Source organism: Suncus etruscus, chromosome 1, assembly GCF_024139225.1.
Source record: "Suncus etruscus isolate mSunEtr1 chromosome 1, mSunEtr1.pri.cur, whole genome shotgun sequence".
NCBI lineage: Eukaryota > Metazoa > Chordata > Mammalia > Eulipotyphla > Soricidae > Suncus > Suncus etruscus.
In genome coordinates this window covers 133,424,055-133,433,068 of record NC_064848.1, presented here as the reverse complement: position 1 = coordinate 133,433,068, position 9,014 = coordinate 133,424,055, and the positions used below count along the sequence as shown (strand labels likewise).

General features: G+C 33.6%; 1 non-coding gene across 1 annotated transcript; it reads right to left on the bottom strand.

The window, feature by feature from the left end:
* Window positions 1-917: 917 nt before the first annotated feature.
* LOC125996640 (U6 spliceosomal RNA) lies at window positions 918-1,024 on the bottom strand. The gene has a single exon (XR_007491327.1). It is a non-coding gene; the product is annotated as a U6 spliceosomal RNA (small nuclear RNA).
* Window positions 1,025-9,014: the final 7,990 nt, after the last annotated feature.

Genomic DNA, 9,014 nt, shown 5'->3' with positions numbered 1-9,014 from the left:
AGCAAAAGCAGTACTGAGAGAAAAATTTATAGCTTTGCAAGCACACATCAGGAAGGAAGAAGGAGCTTACCTGAATAGCTTAATGACACAGCTAATAAAACTAGAAAGTACTCAAAAAAAGGACCCAAAAATAGTGAGACAGAAGTAAATAACAAAGCTGAGAGCAGAAATCAACGAAGTGGATTGATCCGAAAGATCAATGAAAGCAGAAGTTGGTTCTTTGAAAAAATAAATAAGATTGATAGACTACTGGCAAATATAACAAAGAAAGAGAAAGAGAGAAACTTGATAACTCATATTAAGAATGAAAAGGAGAGATCAGTACTGATATGGCAGAGATACAAAGGGTAATCAGAAACTACTTTGAGAAACTCTACACCACTAAAAATGAGAATCTGGAAGAAATGAATAAATTCTTGGACTCATATAAACTTCCACGGTTGAAGGAAGAGGTAATCAAATGTCTGCCCCAAAACAAAAGCCCAGGCCTAGATGGATTCACTAATTAATTCTTTCAAACTTTCCAAGAGGAACTACTACCAATCCCGGCAAAATTCTTTCCTGAAATCGAACAAACGGAAAACTTCCAAATAGCTTTTATGAAGCCAATATCAGCTTGATACCTAAACAAGACAGAGATGCTACGAAAAAAGAAAATTAAAGACCAATATTGCTGATGAATGCAGATGCAAAAATCTTCAACAAAATCCTGGCAAATAGGATTCAATGCCTCATTAAGAAGTTTATCCACTATGATCAAGTAGGTTTCATCCCAGGAATGCAAGGCTGGTTTAACATCCGTAAATCTATCAACATCATACACAACATCAACAAGAAAAATAAAAATCACATGATCATATCAATAGATGCAGAGAAAGCATTTGATAAGATCCAACACCCATTCTTTTTTTTTTTTTTTAAATATGGAACGCTTCACAAATTTGCGTGTCATCCTTGCGCAGGGACCATGCTAATCTTCTCTGTATCGTTCCAATTTTAGTATATGTGCTGCCGAAGCGAGCACCCAACACCCATTCTTGATCAAAACTCTCAGCAAGATGGGAATGGAAGGAACCTTTCTCAATATAGTTAAGACCATCTCCCATAAGCCAGTGGAAAATATTGTCCTCAATAGAGAAAAATAAAAGCCTTCCCTCTAAATTCTGGCACAAGACAAAGCTGTCCTCTCTCACCATTCCTACTCAACATAGCACTGGAAGTACTCACTATAGCCATTAGGCAAGAAAAAGATATCAAGGGAATCCAGATAGGAAAGGAAGAAGTCAAGCTCTCACTGTTTACAGATGACATGATACTCTACTTAGAAAACCCTAAAGACTCTACCAAAAAGCTTCTAGAAACAATAGACTCATATAGCAAGGTGGCAGGCTATAAAATTAGCACATGAAAATCAATGGCCTTTCTATACACCAATAGTAATTAGGAACAAATCGACATTAAGAAAATAACCCCATTCACAATAGTGCCACACAAACTCAAATATCTTGGAATCAACTTGACTAAAACTGTGAGGGACCTATACAAAGAAAACTATAAAACTCTTCTCCAAGAAATAAGAGAGGACACGCAGAAATGGAAGCACATACCCTGCTCATGGAATGGCAGGATTAACATAATCAAAATGGCAATACTTCCCAAAGCATTATACAGATTTAATGCAATCCTTCTAAAGATACCCATGACATTCTTCAAAAAAAGTGGATCAGGCACTTTTGAAATTCGTTTGGAACAATAGAATAGCTAAAACAATCATTGGGAAAAAGAATATGGGAGGAATTACTTTCCCCAACTTTAAACTGTACTACAAAGCAATAGTTATCAAAACAGCATGGTATTGGAATAAGGACAGGCCCTCAGATCAGTGGAATAGGCTAGAATCTCAGAAAATGTTCCCCAGACATACAATCACCTAATTTTTGATAAAGCAGCAAGAAATCCTAAATGGAGCAAAGAAAGCCTCTTCAACAAGTGGTGTTGGCACAACTGGCTAGCCACTTGCAAAAAATTGAACTTAGACCCCCATTATCTTAGACCCCAGCCATTATCATGTATGAAGGTTAAATCCAAATGGATTAAATTCCTTGATATCAGACCCGAAACCATAAGATATATAGAACAACATATAGGCAAAACACTCCAGGACATTGAGACTACAGGCATCCTCAAGGAGGAAACTGCACTCTCCAAGCAAGTGAAAGCAGAGATTAACAGATGCGAATATATTAAACTGAGAAGCTTCTGCACCTCAAAGGAAATTGTGCCCAGGATACAAGAGCCCCCCATGAGTGGCAGAAACTATTCACCCAATACCCATCAGATAAGGGGCTAATCTCCAAAATATGCAAGGCCCTGACAGAATTTTACAAGAAAAAACATCTAATCCGATCAAAAAATGGGGAGAAGAAATGGACAGACACTTTGACAAAGAAGAAATACAAATGGCCAAAAGATACATGAAAAAATGCTCCACATCACTAATCATCAGGGAGATGCAAATCAAAACAACGATGAGGTACCACCTCACACCCCAGAGAATGGCACACATCACAAAGAATGAGAATAAACAGTGTTGACGGGGATGTGGAGAGCAAGGAACTCTTATCCACTGCTGGTAGGAATGCCGTCAAGTTCAAATTTTATGGAAAACGATATGGAGATTCCTCCAAAAACTGGAAATCGAGCTCCCATATGATCATTCTATACCACTGCTAGGAATATACCCTAGGAAAACAAAAATACAATACAAAAACCCCTTCCTTACACCTATGTTCAATGCAGCACTATTTACCATAGCAAGACTCTGAAAACAACCAAGATGCCCTTCAACAGACGAATGAATAAAGAAACTGTGGTACATATACACAATGGAATATTATGCAGCTGTAAGGAAAGATGAAGTCATGAAATTTTCCTATACATGGATGTAAACATGATATCTATTATGCTGAGTGAAATAAGTCAGAGAGAGAGAGAGAAAAATGCAGAACGGTCTCACTCTTCTATGGGTTTTAAGAAAAATGAAAGACATTCTTGCAATAATAATTTTCAGACACAAAAGGGAAAAGAGCTGGAAGTTACAGCTCACCTCAGGAAGCTCACCACAAAGAGTGATGAGTTTAGTTAGAGAAATAACTACATTTTGAACTGTACTAATAATGAGTATGTATAAGGGAAATGGAAAGCCTGTCTAGAGTACAGGCGGGGTTCGGGTGGGGAGGAGGGAGATTTGGGACATTGGTGATGGGAATATTGCACTGGTGATGGGTGGTGTTCTTTACGTGACTGAAACCCAAACACAATCATGTATGTAATCAAGGTGTTTAAATAAAATATAAAAAAATGAAAGAAAAAGAAAAAGAACACCCATGGGGCAAAAAAAAATTTTGAAGTTTACAATTCAAAATAAATTTTCTGAGTAAAAATTAATTACATTAAAATATTAAATAATTATTAAAATTAAAATATTAATAACTTCAAATTATTAATTCATTGCATGAGTTGTTTCTGAGTGTTGGGGGATAATAAGAAACCCAATGACATTCAGAGAATGTTAGAAAATGGAAAAATAAATTTAGATGGCTATTGGAAGAATATTCTCAACTCTTTCACTAATCTGTAAAAACAGGAATATTTTTGTATTAAAATATAGTTATATTAAACAGTATTGTTTGCAGTTAATTTTTATAGTCTGAGGAGACAATGATTGGATAAAAGATACTTCCCTATCAAGGGATTGATAGTTTTCCCCTAAACAAAGTATCTTAGAAGTCACTACTAGAGCAGAAAAATAGTAAGTAGAAATTTCATAAATCACATCTTTTTTTTTTAATTAGGGGTTCTATCTGGTGGTACTCAAACACCAATCTTGCCTTGGTACTTCCAGTGCTTGTGATAAAATCTGGGGTTTTGGCATGCCTCTGAGCTATGTCCTAATGCTGGAACAGTTATTTGCTGTATCTGAATTTCTAATCTGGAAATTCTGATGTATGTATAGTAAGTAAATTACTGTCAGGTGTCAAGGATGTTAGTAGAGGAAAGAAAAATTCTTCAACTTATAGTGTAAATAAAAACCTTATAGAAAAAAATCTGAACCAGTATCTGTCACTCAGAAAAATAATGTATTCAAATATTTGACCACAATACATAAGATATATAACAAAAAATATAGCAGATCTTTAACCTCATAGTTGTCATCAATGAATCAACTTCATTGCTGAATATAAAAATAAATATAAGGACTATAGCAGACTAAAGACATTTTTTAAAGAAAAGAAGGCTAAATTGAAAAAACATACTATCAAAATAGGATTAGATATTATCATTTCTGACATCTTATAAAGATTTCATATCTATGGCATCTCTCTCTTCCTCTTCCTCTTTCTCTTCTCTCTCTTTTTCTCTTCTATATGTAGGGGTCATAAAGTTCAACAACAAAAAGACAAACAATGAATATTGAAAATGAACAGACACTATCAAAGAAGGCATATAAATAAGTATTTACTTTTTTTTATCAGAAAAACACAGATTAAAGCAATGACTACATACCATACATACACCACTGATAATGGTATATATTTTTAAAAGAACAGAAACATAAAAAATGAAAGAACAAAAACATACAGTTTTAAATATGTAAAAAAAAGAAATTATCATTCACTACTGGTCATAATGTAACCTATGGAAATGTTGCCCTTATGGAAATTATGGACCAGAGTGAGAGTACAGTAGGTAGTGTATTTTTCTTGCACATGATCAGTCAGCATTACATACAGTCCTTTCATCTCTGACAGGAGAGATACCTGAGCCCTTACTTAAGCTCTGAGTACAGTTGGGTATAGCCCCAAAATAAACATACACAAATATTAACTCCCATATGACACAGATATTCCCATTCATTGGTTCTAAACCAATAAAAACAGACTGTGAGTTAAAAATATGTGTGCACATCTAGGTCATTTTAATATTATTTATGAAAGCTAGGCTGTAGAAACAATCCAAGTATTCAACAGTAGATAAATTAATAAAGAAGTTTGGGCACAAACATATGCAATAGCATAATTTATGGAAGCATGAAATCGTGCCCAATCTTTTTTTTTCTTTTGCTACAACTTGAGTGGAGATAAAGGTGGCTAAATTAAATTATTCAAAATGAAAATCATAAATACTGGAAAATCTCACTTATAAGTGGCATATTAAAACAAAGGAACATGTTTTATTTAATGGCAGTAAGTCCTTTGGATTTCAAATACATACTGAGGTTACTAGTGATTGGGGAACAGTTAGAGTGAAAGAGACAAATAAAAATAATACTTGGATAGCAGTGGAGGATTATGATGCTATAGATGGAACTCTAACTTTGTACACCATAAGCATGAATGTAAATGTTATTGAAGCATTTTATCTTAATTACAATAAAAAGAAAGAAGTATATAAGATACAAATAGACTATAAATTTGTATAGAGAAAATGCATTATCAGAAAGATACATTTATAATGTGTAAAATACTAAAATACTTTGTAATAAATTAAACCAAAGATGTAAAAAAAGTCCATATATTTCACACTGTAAGGAATAATAAAGAAATTGAATACAACACCAGTAAATGGAAATGTAACTGTTTTCATAGTTAAAAAGAATATTGTTAAACTCTTCATGTTAACATAAAAAATCTATATAGATTGTTATATCTGCCAAATTCCAGTGACACTTTAACATAAATAGATAAGTAATCCTAATATTTAGATGGAGTCACAATGACCCTGAATAGCCAAAGCAATTAAGAAATAATAAAGCTGACAGTGTGACAGTGTCATGCCCCATTACTTCAAAGTATGCTGAAAATCTTCTCTAATCAATATGGTATCAACTTTTAATAAAGAAAATACCATCTTAATAAAAGAAAATAACTCACTGTAACAAAATATAAATCACAGAAATAAATTTATGCATTGCATTTTATTTATTTCTGACAATGAAACAAAAACTTGAGCCAGGAATGTAAGCCAAGTAATGGAATACACTATGTATCTTGCACATAATGTTGCTACTGCCCATGGTAAGAATATAAAATAAGAAGAGGACTGCAGTCATAGAATAGTGTTAGGCTCCAGAGTGAATGTGACTGGCTAATCAGAGTTTTATCCACAACAGGGATAGTCAGAAGTAAGCCTTGGGCACCACTGAGTATAGCTGTAAAATTCAAAATACACTAATAATGGGAAAAGAAGTGTCATCAATTAATTTTTTTTCAGAATATACGATGTTCATATAAAAAGAATAAAACTAGATTATTACTTTACACTATAAATTCAAATAAATTAAAAATTAGTTAAAGACTTAAATGAACTAAAATATAAGACCCAACATTATGATTTTATTTAGGTGAATATCTTCTATATATGAATTCTGCATTCATATACAATTGAGATGCATTGTTAGTCCATAAAACCATAAAAATCATATCCATAAAATGGTCACATATTAAATAATTAAAACAATAGGAATTTATTTGGAGGATGTAAGTTCAAGATTAACTTGTTCAGAAAACTTATTGTCTTCTGATCTTTCACTCTTGACTTGTTAATTGCCTTTCTTCATGTATCCTCTCATAATTTTTTTGCACTCTTCTGTGTATGTATTTTCTCTTATAGAGCTATCAGACTTTTTAAAGTATAGATGACATAAATTAACTCATTTACCTTAATTCCCTCTTTAAAAACAATGTCTTCAATAATCATGATCTAAGGAAATAAAGCTTAGAACTTTATTATGTAAATTTGAGAACTGTGGTGAGACACAATTAAATCATTATTGGATCTAACATGAACTCTAAACAGAGAAGATATTCTGACAGAATTTCCTATTGAACAGATTGAAATAAAAAACAACAAAAACAAAAATTATAGATGAAATTGTCACTATGTAACCATATAAGAGGAAATTTAATAAGAGTTATAGCTGTTAAGGGAATACATCTAAGATACTCAAGGGAGATACACATGTCCCTTTTATGTCTTTAGAAATAGTTGGGAGAGTGTTAAGTCGGGACACGACTTTGGTCTGAGTTGGCCTTCTGGAATCTTCAAAACTGGTGCCACTAATTCCATATCAGGAAATGTCTTTGAGTGGGAACTTCTCAGAAATCAAGTAAAGTAGCAAGCACATGTACATAATGAAAGGAAGTGGAGGAAAAAAGGCCACTGAAAGTAAATCAATAGCAACAGAGTATTGGTTTCTTCTTAGTCTGAGAGTCTATTTTTTTCACTTTTTAGGAGCTGTTCGGTAGCTGGCTTGAGTGGGGAGAGTGATCCGGTTGTGAGAAGCCAAGAACTGATAATAAAAAGGGTTAAATATCGGGTAATAGGCTGTGGGATGACAAGTTACAGGGATTGCTGGACTGGTTCCCTCGGCCCCCATATGCACCAATAATAACTTGTGGTATTGTCCCCCTTTTGCATAGGCACATAAAATGGGGAAGTATTACATATGCAAACAAGTTCTTATCTAATAGAGATAGAAACAAAAATTTTGTAATGCAGTGGGGACCTTACACCCTGAACATGGTTATAATGACGTGGCTCAGGCCTATAGGAACAGGTGCTGCCTTTACACCTCTGAATCATGGATATCATCTACAGAAACATCTACAATGGTCTATAACATCATCAGAAAGCAGACCTCTACCAAGGAAGACCCTATCGCTGCCCTGGCATTGACTTTCTCTAAAGAGGGTTCTCTTACTCCTTAAAAGGTTAAGAGACTTAGCAACAGCAACAACCTGCTTGTAGGACAGGGCTCTTAGCATTGCCCACTAATGGTGAGGTGAAACTATAGGATGCTCAACAATCAACATCATTCTGACTTTGATAAAGAAGATGCACAGAAACCAGAATCTTTAACTATGGAAACCTGATACCAACAATAACGAATCTGCGAAAAAATGTCACCAGGACCACAGAGAATGATTCAGGGGTTGGACAGCCTAGTACTATGCCTGGAGTCCTCAGTCAGTGCTATGTCAGAAAATTTCAGGGGTACGGCCTTCTTTTATTTAGGTGCAAGGCTTTTCCCTTCCATTTCCATATTTTGCTGGGTCTATGCAAACAACAATTGCCACCCACACCATTTTTACTGTATTTGTTTAACTGTCATTCTTTAAAACAAATAAGAGCTTACTAAACTTTCTGATAGTGCCTTAATGAGTTCATTGGTGATTCAAAAATTTTCAAAAATATACTTGCCACTGATCATTTTCTTTCCTTTCTCTCCCATCTCTTTAGTTTTTCTTTCAGTTTCTATTTTTTTAATCATGTTGCTTTTGGTCTTCCTGAAACAATTTGTATTATGATCAGTTATGTCAATTATGTGATGCATTTCATCAATGAATACAAATATTATGAAAATCACTATTGGAGACAATAATGGGTCAGAGAGATAGTGTAAAAATTTTTTGCCTTGAACGTTGCCAACTGAGGATTTAATATCCAGCTCTTATATAATCCCATGAACACTAACACATGATCAATTTCTGAACTTAGAGCTACTTGTAATCCCTGAGTATAGTTGACTGAAATCTAGATACAAACAAAAATCATATAATAGTACTTACAATTTCTCTTTTATAACTTTTAAATGTTAAATAAAAAGTATTGAGTCTTTGAATAAAAAATATTGAGTAGACAAAATAAATGGAATCTAATGCCAGTTAAGGCTATCTTTAAATTTAAACTATATTCAACATTTTCTTAATTGTTTTTGATGGAAAACAATATATGGCTATTTTTTACAATTTAGTTTTTGCTTTACATGGTCTTGTTTCTTTGCCTATTATTATCATACATCCAATGATTCCTGTGTCCTCTTTATATGAATTAAACTAGTTCTTAAATATCACTTGCCTTGCACAAGAGAATTTAAGCTCTTTAGGTGTCCACTTTAAGGAATGCCTGTTAACCCATAGTACCATACATTAATTTATTCAGATAACATTGAT